The sequence below is a fragment of the Sprattus sprattus genome (genome assembly GCF_963457725.1).
Source record: "Sprattus sprattus genome assembly, chromosome: 14".
Classification (NCBI taxonomy): domain Eukaryota; kingdom Metazoa; phylum Chordata; class Actinopteri; order Clupeiformes; family Clupeidae; genus Sprattus; species Sprattus sprattus.
This window is the reverse complement of record NC_137912.1, coordinates 25,084,135-25,096,738: the sequence shown is the minus strand read 5'-3', so window position 1 is coordinate 25,096,738 and position 12,604 is coordinate 25,084,135.

Sequence of the window (12,604 nt, the reverse complement as noted above, 5' to 3'; positions counted from 1 at the left end):
AAAACAGTCTGTAGTGTGGAGGAGGAATGTGTGCTATCAGCACTCGTGCTCCGCCGGAATTCAGCCCATGACCTTGGTGTTGCTGTCGCCATGCGCTACCAGTTGCCTGACATGAGCAGGCAGGCAGGCACGCACACACACACACACACACACACACACACACACACACACACACACACACACGATCAAAAATGGACAGGCATTTCTGAGACTATGACCAATGAAATTAGAGAAGACAGACTTAAAATAACTGACAGAAGTAAAAAGATGACATTGTCAAATTATATTGTCCTAAAACTGTTTTGTCAAGTGTACTGGTTGATAGTATCATTTTACTTGCCATTTTCTTTGAAGTGTTTTTGAAGTAATTTCAGAAAAAAAGTATACTCCTCTTGAAACCTTTTACACGTCCAATTAACCTTGTGACTCCAGACTGCTGACCTTAGTGCTACTCCTAAACCCTTTAGCACACACACACACACACACACACACACGCATGCACACACATACACACTGACCTTAGTGGTACTCCTGAGTCCTGACCCCTTGAGTCCAGGATGGCCCTGATGTGCTCTGCATCACCTCCTGTTCATACTACTGACTCCATGCCCCCACCTCTCCTCCTCTCCTCCTCTCTTCTCCCCCTCTTCATACTACTGACTCCATGCCCCCACCTCTCCTCCTCTCCTCCTCTCTTCTCCTCCTCTTCATACTACTGACTCCATGCCCCCACCTCTCCTGAGTGAGACCCGTAGAAGAGAGATATCTGACTGGATCCTAAATAAAGGTGTCTTTCAGTGAGTTTAAAGGGTTAGTGTCTAAAGTTAGGGTTAAAGGAGTCTTTTAGCCTCTTGAGAATATCTAGCACACATGCACACAGCACAGCACACACACCCACACCCACACACACCCACACACACTCATACCCACACACACACACACACACACACACGGCACACGCAAAATAATGTCTGCACAAAGTATCATTGGCAAGACTCTGGGAATAATGGCCTCCAACCAAACCATTCTCTTATCTCTTCTAATGACATGAAACCTCTTGGTGAGGCATGTGAATCTTATCTCCACGGAGAAGCAGCCTGACAGCATTACTCATTCACAAGCACTCTGGTGTGGTGTGAACATGACTTCGATGGATGTAAGCCTTGTCTTTTTTTTCAGTCTCCTCCATGAATACGTGATAAGTAGCAGCTTCCCACATCGCAGCTTGGCGATGAATGTAATTATCACACACTTTTGTGTTGCATGCTTGCTCCAGGGTCCCAAGAGAACATGCAGCCTTGCAGTAATAGAGGGAGGCTGCACAGACACACAGCTGTATAGGGCACAACGCCCCCTGCAGGAGCGCGTTGGTCGTGACGCTCCCCTCCCCCATACTCTCTGTTTCCACAACGATGCACAGGAGCAGGGGGAAATGTCATCCCTGTGGACACAGAGAGGAGCTGAGATCTCCAGGCCACACACATCACAGGTTTAGCTCTGCAGCAGAGGCACTGGACCAGCTGTGCCCAGCTCCATCTCCATCTCCATCTCCTTATCCTCCCATCTCTCTTTATCTCTTTCCCCCCCCAAATCTCTCCTACTGTCTCACCATCTCATCCTCACACTCTCGCTCTTATCCTGTTTTCTCAGCATCTCTCCCTCCCCCCATATTTTTTCATCTTCCCTCCCCCTCCTCCCTTCTTTGGCTCATTTTTTTTCTCTTTCTATCCTTCCACTCCTCCCTCTTTCATCTTTCCATCTCCCAGGCCAACTGCTAGGAGAGAACAGTGGTGAAATTACAAGCCCAGAAGAGCCCATTAATGTGATCAGGAGGAGCATAACTTAAGGAGGAATGGAGGGGAGAGAGAGAGAGAGAGAGAGAGAGAGAGAGAGAGAGAGATAAAGTGAGGTTCAGCATGCGAAAACAAGACTGTTTGTAGACACATTAGACAAGTAAATGTTCCCTGAAGCCCCATGCAGAGTGTCAGGGACCTTTTACCTAGCCACCCCAACACAAATACCACACACACACACACACACACACACACACACACACACACACACACACACACACACACACAGACACACACACACACACATAACCCAGCCATTCCAGCTAATACTCTTTATCTATATGGGGCATGGCTGATCCACACAGATACTACGGCTTACGTAATGAAATGGCTGCAGCATTCCAAAGCAATCACAGACCGAACGAGTGACCTGACTCACGGGGCGTAACACCTTAAAGGCATGACACCTCTCACCCCACTACCGTCTCCATTTCTCCCAGGATCCACAGGGATAAAACAGTCAAATGAGACAAGTGTCAGGCCACTGTGTGAAGTGGCAGGAACATCTAACCTTCCACATTGTTTTAGTTAACAGCCCTTTTTAGTTGATGCACAGCTGATGGAGGTCCATCTATTTTCATGCAGGCTGGACACCTGGATGGACACACACAACACTCACACACACACACACAAACACACACAACACTCACACACACGCACACTACACACACAGCACACACATACACACACACACACACGCATACACATGCACCCTTTACATTCTCAACATAATGATCCAATTAAAGGCTCTGCTCAGTTTCACAACCAATCAGCATTCTCCATGTGCAAGGAATCCCCGTTGCCCCAGTAACTGTGAGGTCATATTCCCTGTATGCATTTCATGGGTTTTGCTGGTGGTTCTGTAATTAAATGCGATTTCTCTTTTTATTGAACTGTAGCAATATGTGTGTGTGTGTGTGTGTGTGTGTGTGTGTGTGTGTGTGACATATATGCTGGTGGGAGTCTATTCTCTTTTCTAGTAATATGCTTTTTCCTTTATTCTGTTCATATTCTTCAATACATACAGTATGTAGTATGTTTGAGACATTCTATTGAGAATAAATGTGTTGTTCTAGACTTTAAATGTGTGTTGCAGGGCAACAGAAAGACAAATGGTGAAGGGTATTATTTAGAAACACCAGAATGCAGCTTTATCAACTGAAATGAGGCCAAATTTCCAACACAAATACCCACACATCAACATATTTAGATTCTGTAGAGATATTGGATCAGTAGGGAGGGTGTGAGTAGAATACAATAGAAAGAAAAGAAGAGGAGAGCAGTTGAGGATATGATGGAGAGAATACAAGAGAGGAGTGGAGACGAGGAGGTGCGAGCGGAGGCGTTTAGAGCTGTCATCTTCCATTTTCTCTTCTGTGCTCCCTGATGATGCTCATGGTGAGAGAGAGAGGGAGAGAGAGAGAGAGAGGGAGAGAGAGAGAGAGAGGGAGGGAGGGAGAGAGGGAGGGAGAGAGGGGAGAGAGAGAGGGAGAGAGAGAGAGAGAAAAAGAGGAGGGGCAGAGATGGAGCTGCAGATCAAAAATAGGTCAGAGGCAAATAGAGAAGAGAGGAGAGGATGAGAAGGCAAATAGAGAAGAAGAGAGGAGAGGATGAGAAGCTACACGAAATAAAAGACTCTGAGATCAGAGATGGAGAAAAAGAGACACAGCGGGAAAGAAAAAGAGAGAGGATGAACTGTGCTTTGAAAACAGAGAAACAGAGGAAAAGAACCTCTCCCTAGCACTTCCACAGTAAAGAGAGGAGGAGGGGAGCAGAGGAGGAGAAGGAAAGAAAGGGTTTGGGCCGGACAGTGAACTATAGAATTAGGTCTTTGTAAGATAAAATGGAGGTTATTTTATGAGCAGTTTTATGGGGCGCAGAACACACATGCACGCAAACAAAGAGAGAAAGATAGAGAGAGAGAGAGAGAGAGAGAGAGATTAGTGATTGGAGTGACGTCTTTTCGTTGCTTTGCCAAATACCCACATTCTGAACATACCAGCAGCTGTGATGGTTTGAGAGAGAGAGAGAGAGAGAGAGAGAGAGAGAGAGAGAGAGAGAGAGAGAGAGAGAGAGAGAGAGAGAGAAATGATATTCTAATCCTCCAGAAGAGGCAGGCATCTCCTGTGGTGCGTGCTCAATACTCTGTCAGGATTGGGTTCTGCTCCGTCTGAAGTGTTTCCCCCTTGTGACTCAATCACGTTCAGCCTGCCAGCCAGATGTGCACCTCTGTCTGCCTCCCTCTCTCCAGATGTGCACCTTGCTCTGCTTCCCTCTCTCTCAACACACAAGGGAGGCCACGGCCGTCCACCATGTCTCCTCTACTCGAGATATTTCTGCCAGTCCATCTCGTTCTATCCCTCTCCCTTTCTTTTTCTTTCCTCCTGCTGTGCTCCTAATCTGTCCATCCTTCCCGTGGACAGGCCTAATCTGCTTATAGCTTCATCTAAATCACCCATATCATTCTGTATTCCACATCACTCAGAGGGGATGGGAGAGATGGACAGAGAGAGAGAGAGAGAGAGAGAGAGAGAGAGAGAGATAGACCAAGAAAATCACATTTGCTCACTAGATTTTCCAATTGACAGCTGAACACCGGGAGCCATCTCCATCTCATTCAACTAGAGCTCACTTATTCCTTGTCCTCTCTCTCTCTCCCCCCCCCCCCCCTCTCTCTCTCTCTCTCACTCATTCTCTGTCCTTCTCTCTCTTTCTCTCTCTCTCTCTCACTCATTCCTTGTCCTTCTCTCGCTCTCTCGCTCTCTCGCTCTCTCGCTCTCTCTCTTTCTCATTCGCTAATTATACCCAGAAGTAGGCTGCTGCTCTAGTTCAGAGGACCCAAGTGGGTGGCCTGATTCACCTCCAGTGGATGCAGAGGAAGGAGAGGAGTCAGAATGAGAGACATGCAGGTGTGTTTTAGTGTCCTTTCTGTCTCTCTATGACAGAGATGCAGGTGTGTTTTAGTGTCTTTGCTGAGTCTCTATGAGGGAGATGCAGGTGTGTTTTAGTGTCTTTGCTGTCTCTATGAGGGAGATGCAAGTGTGTTTTAGTGTCCTTTCTGTCTCTCTATGACAGAGATGCAGGTGTGCTTTAGTGTCCTTTCTGTCCCTCTATGACAGAGATGCAGGTGTGTTTTAGTGTCTTTGCTGTCTCTATGAGGGAGATGCAGGTGTGTTTTAGTGTCTTTGCTGTCTCTATAAGGGAGATGCAGGTGTGTTTTAGTGTCTTTGCTGTCTCTATGAGGGAGATGCAGGTGTGTTTTAGTGTCTTTGCTGTCTCTATGAGGGAGATGCAAGTGTGTTTTAGTGTCCTTTCTGTCTCTCTATGACAGAGATGCAGGTGTGCTTTAGTGTCCTTTCTGTCCCTCTATGACAGAGATGCAGGTGTGTTTTAGTGTCTTTGCTGAGACTCTATGAGAGAGATGCAGGTGTGTTTTAGAGTATTTGCTGCCTCTATGAGAGAGATACAGGTGTGTTTTAGTGTCTTTGCTGCCTCTATGAGAGAGATGCAGGTGTGTTTTAGTGTCTTTGCTGCCTCTATGAGGGAGATGCAGGTGTGTTTTTGTGTCTTTGCTGAGTCTCTATGAGGGAGATGCAGGTGTGTTTTAGTGTCTTTGCTGCCTCTATGAGAGAGATGCAGGTGTGTTTTAGGGTCTTTGCTGAGTCTCTATGAGAGAGATGCAGGTGTGTTTTAGGGTCTTTGCTGAGTCTCTATGAGAGAGATGCAGGTGTGTTTTAGTGAATTTGCTGAGTCTCTATGAGGGAGATGCAGGTGTGTTTTAGGGTCTTTGCTGAGTCTCTATGAGAGAGATGCAGGTGTGTTTTAGTGTCTTTGCTGAGTATGAGGGAGATGCAGGTGTGTTTTAGTGTCCTTTCTGTCGCTCTATGAGGGAGATGCAGGTGTGTTTTAGGGTCTTTGCTGCCTCTATGAGAGAGATGCAAGTGTGTTTTAGTGTCTTTGCTGAGTCTCTATGAGAGAGATGCAGGTGTGTTTTAGTGTCTTTGCTGCCTCTATGAGGGAGATGCAGGTGTGTTTTTGTGTCTTTGCTGAGTCTCTATGAGAGAGATGCAGGTGTGTTTTTGTGTCTTTGCTGAGTCTCTATGAGAGAGATGCAGGTGTGTTTTAGTGTATTTGCTGAGACTCTATGAGGGAGATGCAGGTGTGTTTTAGGGTCTTTGCTGAGTCTCTATGAGAGAGATGCAGGTGGTGTCAGGACAGACATGCTCAGTCTTGCAGATCTCACCACTTCCCTGCCCTCTGACCTTAGGAAGCACTCTGGACGTGTGGAGGAAGTGGAGGCAGTCAGTCCATGCACTAGATGCCCCGCAGGGCTCTGGAGAAGTGGAATGAATCTCATGATATAATTACACAATAACCTCAAAGACAAGAACAGACAGACACACACACATACACACACACACACACACACACACACACACACTCCCACGCCCTCTCTTTCTGCCTCACACAGACATCAGATGTCATTCTATCTAAGACTCTATTAGTGTTGCTTGGCAACCGGACTTTGGTTTACCTGGGGGACGTGCAGACAGGAACTCCATCAGATCCCCACTGTGAAGCAGAGCCATCCTCATTTCCTTCATTTCCTGTTTCGATTACAGCCACTGACTCACCTTCTCTCTCTCTCTCACACACACACACACACACAGATAGAGAGAGAGAGAGACTAACATATCCACACACACAGATAGAAAGAGAGAGAGAGAGACAAACACAAACACAAAACCATCCACACACACCCACACACACACACACACACACACACACACACACACACAGATATATATATATATAGAGAAAGAGAGACACACACATAAATACACGTAGACACACTTCTTAGCTATACAAGTTTAGAAATGAATACAAATTTTTATCATCTGCAAATTAACGTTTACTAAACCATCAGACATGCTTTTGTTTTTAAATCATTCCGGACATGCTCTTTCACAGAAGATGTGAACTGTTTCATGGGGGAAGTAAGTAGGGAGTGAAAAAGAAAAAGATATGAAGATCAAAGGAGTGAAGAATGAAGGAGACAGAGAAACGGAGAGAACAGAGACTAAGAGGGAAGTAAAAACTATTAAAGAGGGACAGGAAAAAGTGAAGAGAGAGTCATGAAGGAGGGGTGAGACTAAAGCACAGATGATGAAGTGAAAGAGATGGAAGGATGGAAAAGGATAGCAGGAGCGATAAAAAGGCGGACAGAGGGTCGAGGACGAGACAAGAGCAGACAGGATGGCCACGGCACAGACATGCATAACCATGGGCCACTTTCACCGAGGCTGGGGTTGCTAGGCGACCGCATCCGAGGAGCAGCAGCAGCTGCATTGCGACACGGAGCTGCGGAGGTCTGAGCGTAAAGTTGACCACTCTCCTCCCTGTGCCTCTGGGACTCTCAATCACCACTCACTCAACATGCACAGTATCACACACACACACACACACACACACACACACACACACACACACACACACAGACAAACCACTCACTAAACATGCACAGTATCACACACACACACACACATACCTTTAGTTTTCCACATGTGATTTAAGTTGATAACTTCTCACAAGCACACATATTCACAAATACACACACACACACACACACCCACACACACACAGGTAAATGAAGTTCAAACTATAGGTAAAGGAAGTACTGGGAAAAACAAGGAGAGACAAACAGAAGGGTAGTGATCTGGAAGTCTGTGAACTTGATCCAAGAAACAGCAGAGCTGCATGACAGAATGCAATAGGGAGGCCAGGGCTGAAGAACTATACTTCCCTGTGCAAACACAGGAAACTGCTGATTGTGGAATATGTCCAAATCCTAATCTGATCCAGGATCAGGGCAGGAGCCCTTCCAGACTCAGATGGTATTTGAGTAAAGCTGGTAAGGGATTTCGCCCATGCTGATGTCCTGACTTCTATGTGCTGTAGCGTTGCTGTGTTATTGCTGACGGTTCTCTTTCCAGGACTTTAGTGCCATCTGCTGGTCCATTTGGCAAGCAACCGCAAAGAAAACAATTTCAGAGTTGAATAGTTTCTCTATTTTTAACATTTGTGGTGTGAAAGATGACCTGTGCTTTTCTTTACCTACCCTCAAATATGCATCTGAATTATAAGATGGACCTGAATTACATTTCTCTATCACACACAGAAAATGCAAACATCTGGAATTGTTAATAAATGATGTATGACTGGATATTTTAAGCAGTTACTACGAACAGTTTAGCAGCTACTACTAAAAGTGACAAACACAATCATGAGCTCTTCCTAGGGCACAAAACTCAGAAACCCTATAACCACATAATGTTATGTATTTATGGCAAATCGTTATTTTAAACATATCTTATCTTTTAAAAGAAAACCTTGGTTGTGCCTCAGCCAGAGCCAAGGCAGCCTCCACCAAAGGTTGCTATTCAAGCCTGGTTAAAGCCAAAGTATTCAAGGCTGGTTAGAGGCACAGTATTCAAGGCTGGTTAGAGGCACACACTTTTTGTCAAATTCAGCAAACAGTCTTCTTGCTGTTTCTTCAGTGTTCACTCACAAACAAACCTCTGGTGTTTGTACACAGTCCTGGATCTGTAAATGGGAATCAAGCAAAGTGGCGCGGGCCGAGTCATAAACAGTCCCAGCCAGTCAACACAGTGCTTCAGGAGCTTGGATGGAAGGGGTGTAATTTGATTGGCTGTTGAGTGCAAAGATTAGCAACTGTTTATAAAAAAAACGAATGGCGAACTATCTTTCATGTCTGGTGACTGCACTGGGCATGCTCAGTGTGATGAGGCGGCTCCGAGGTGTGTGTGGGAATGTCTGCAGGGACAAGATAGTCATCACTCCAGCAGCTGCTGCAGCCGTACATGCCCGTACTGGACCACTAGCATCTCAAACTGGGAACTGTCAGCACTCATAAAGCAATGATAAAGTGTATGTCTGTCTTGCTCTCTCTGTCTATATATGTGTGTGCGTATGTGCTCTTTCACAGCTGTGTTTTGATGAATTTTCAGTTCTTGGAAGGCCAGTTCCTTAACGAGAGTCTGAAAAATGCATTTTTCTTTGCATGTTTGTTTGTTTGCCTGTAGTAGTCATGAAACCATGAAATGACTGCTTAAACTAGAATGCTTTAATTGGAATAATGAAGCTAAATGACATGCCATAAAATCACACACACACACACACACACAAACACACACACAAATATCTCATTAGCTATCAGCCACATATTGAAAGTGGGTGCTCCGTGACTGACAGGTTTAGAGTGTTGTGTTGTGTGGGTGTCCACAGCAGACATTCCTGTCTGGCAAGAGGTGCTGAGTGTCTGGGGCACACACACTGAGCATGGGCCAAGAGAACCTTCTACTGGCTTACTGGGACATAGAGTGCCTTTGTGCTGTTCATTTGACAAGTACATAGACACTCACTAACGCTGACTCATTTTCATTGCTGTCTTGAGGGTGGATGTGAATGAGGGCCTCTCCTGATTGGCTCTGAAGCCTTTATTTGGTGCCACTAGATGGCAGGAGCAGGTTGGTAACTATGGCAACCAAAAGTGCTTCGAAATGTCACCCCTGACAATCACTTGATTCTGCTCCAGCAGAAAATGTAACCTGCATACTTAAAGATGTTCTGAAAATGAAATGTCTGTTGTGCGCTCACATTCTTTCTCTCTCTTTTTCTCCTATTCTGATTCAGGATGAAATCAAAAATAAGACGGGAACAAGAAAAAAACTCAGAAAGGCAGAAAGGAATAATTGTTGTGATCTAAGGTCTGAGGCTCTGCGTATTGAGAGAGTCTCCAAGTGAACAGGCAGCAGGAGGAGACGGTGCTTTAAAGTATGAGAGAGAACGCAGGGGCAGATCCAGATCCAGGGCCAAGGCCAGGGTCAACCAGAGGGCAGGATCTGCTTAGACAGAGAGAGAGGGGGAGACAGACAGAGAGAAAACGGAGACTATTGCTATTTCAAACTGCTGGCGTTATTTCCACGGCCCTAGATGCCTGTGTATATATATAGTTCCCACAGCGTCTTCAAGGCAACTCTGCTCATAACCCCACTCTCTGTCCTGCTGCTGCTTAAACACTTCCCTTTAACGAACGCCCCAGCAAAGCCTTTATGTCCCTCCTGCCTATCTGAATGTTCTATGCACCCTCTGTGCAGGTTGACTGCTGAAGCCACCTCTCTGACACGCTAACCCTGGTGTCTTGTTCATGAAGCCCGCTTTTCACATGCCTTAGAGCAGTATGCCAAGACCTGTATGTCTCCCTGAATACCTTACCTGATACCCTCTGCCACTCCATACACTGAGGCCTGCCCTGTGTGCCCCTGCAAGAGGACTTCAGGGCTGGTAGTACCTGGGCATGGTCTTTGGCTAATTCGGTTATACTCACAGATAAATGTTCTTACTCTGTCAATTTCAAACTGATACAATACCGGGTAATTTTATTAGTCTGTGACCTTCACATTGCCTTTAAACCTCAATGAAACCCCACCAGGGGGACTCCAGCTCTCCTATCTCACCTTAACCTTCTTCTCTTTTGTCCTCTCTTTTCCAGGCTCCTGTTCTCCACCTCTTCTCTGTAGTACATCGAATGTTCAGAGCCCCGTCCAGACGACAACTTGAAACCCATATCCCACTTCCTATGTATAACCTCCACTTCAAAGTAACAAGCAGATAGATATGGTGATGGGGTGAAGGGAGGGAGAGAGATATGGTGATGGGTTGAAGGGAGAGAGAGAGATATGGTGATGGGGAGAGAAAGATGGTGACGGGGTGAAGGGAGAGAGAGATATGGTGAAGGGGTGAAGGAAGAGAGAGAGAGATATGGTGACGGGGTGAAGAGAAAGAGAGATATATGGTGATGGGGTGAAGGAAGAGAGAGGTATGGTGAAGGAAGAGAGAGATATGGTGATGGGGTGAAAGAAGAGAGAGAGAGAGATATGGTGAAGGGGTGAAGGGAGAGAGAGAGATATGGTGATGGGGGGAGAGAGAGAGATATGGTGATGGGGGGAGAGAGAGAGATATGGTGATGGGGTGAAGGGAGAGAGAGAGATATGGTGATGGGGGGAGAGAGAGAGATATGGTGATGGGGGGAGAGAGAGAGATATGGTGATGGGGGGGGGGGGGGGAGAGAGACGTTCCCTGGGCACGGGCCAGCTGGGCCTTCCTGTAAGAAGACTGGCAGATGGACAAGACAGAAACGATACCTGGGGAACACTCCATACCCCAGGGCAGTGACATTTCACATCGTGGTTCACGGCCCATGCTCTTGGAGCTGGACATTTTACATTCAGTGTACCTGTAGATGACTGTTCTCCTCTATTAGACTTGGTCGCATCTGTTTATGAGGTGGGAAGAGAGGTGAGTGCTGAATCAGTGAACCTTATAGTGAACTGCCATCAATCGATATAAACACACAAAACACTCAGAGTACATGTACACGTTTTTTTTTTTTTCATTTTTATTATTAAGACAATGAAGCATAAGCCAATAGCACCGAGAGGGACAGCTACACGTGAGCAAAGAGCATCCTCTGCCCATCATCTGCGTACTGCAACCCAGTGTCAAACAATAACCGAACTAAACGGGGGAAAAAAGGAACAGCTGAATAAGAGAGTACAGAAAGAGATGGGGAACTCTTCGCTGTACATGAGACCAAGGGTCAGAAACGGGCAGAAAAGATACAGAGGAAAATAGTGATTGCATTGTACAAACCAATGTCCAAAAAAGAGAGTAAAACAGATTACAATGTGAGAGGTTGGTGATATCCATGATGTGAGTCTAGAGAAAGACAGTGTCCACCCTTTTCGTAAAGGTGGGCTTCAAGGGGGCGGGACCTGAGCCAAGGATCTAATGAAAAGGAAGGTGTATGTCCAATTGTCGTCAAGCACTGTCCCGACAACCTCACCCGCCACGCCCCCTTGGGTAAATGTGCACTTGCAGCATTAAAGTGACAAACGCTTTGTGTCCACATGTAACCATGGTGACATCTGTGATCCAACTTAAACGTCTTTTTTTTTCCCCCTCAAAGATACAAAAGTCCATGAGGCGTTCTCTGAAATCACACTTCTGTCCATACATTGCATTTATGACTTGGTTTTGTGAAACATCCCTGGGTCCCACCACACGACAAAATCCAGGGCGAACTCCTTGCTTGGGGGGGACAGTTTCCCCAGTCATTGCTTTCATTATGATACCTATTCATATGAATGTGAAGTTTTGCGAGAGACATTTCAAAAGCTAAAGTATTTTTTGAGGACTTGTGCGCAGGTCCTTGATGCTTCTGTCCAGATGGAAAGTGCATTCTGGAAACGTGAAACCAAGGACTCTCCACCCCTGCCCTCACACCCATCAGCCACCTGTGCCCTCACCAATGCCCTTCAGATCAGAGGTCTGTAACCCAGCAACACACAGCACAGATCTCACCCACACACCGTCCATCCACAGCAGACACACACACACACACACACACACACACACACACACACCCCCCTGCTCATGTTGTACACGTGTCGACAGATACTCACTCTTACACACCCATCCAAGTAACATGTTTGACACTGGGGGGTAAAATCCCAGGGGGGGGCAGGAAAACAGTGATATTGTCTGATGGACCTTGGAATAATCAGCACTTATAAAGGCACTTCCGTTTCATATGGACACAGAAAGTCCTGCTGCAGACTTCCTGCACAGCCAGTCAGCTTCCACACGGCCCCCACACAGATGGGTCTCCC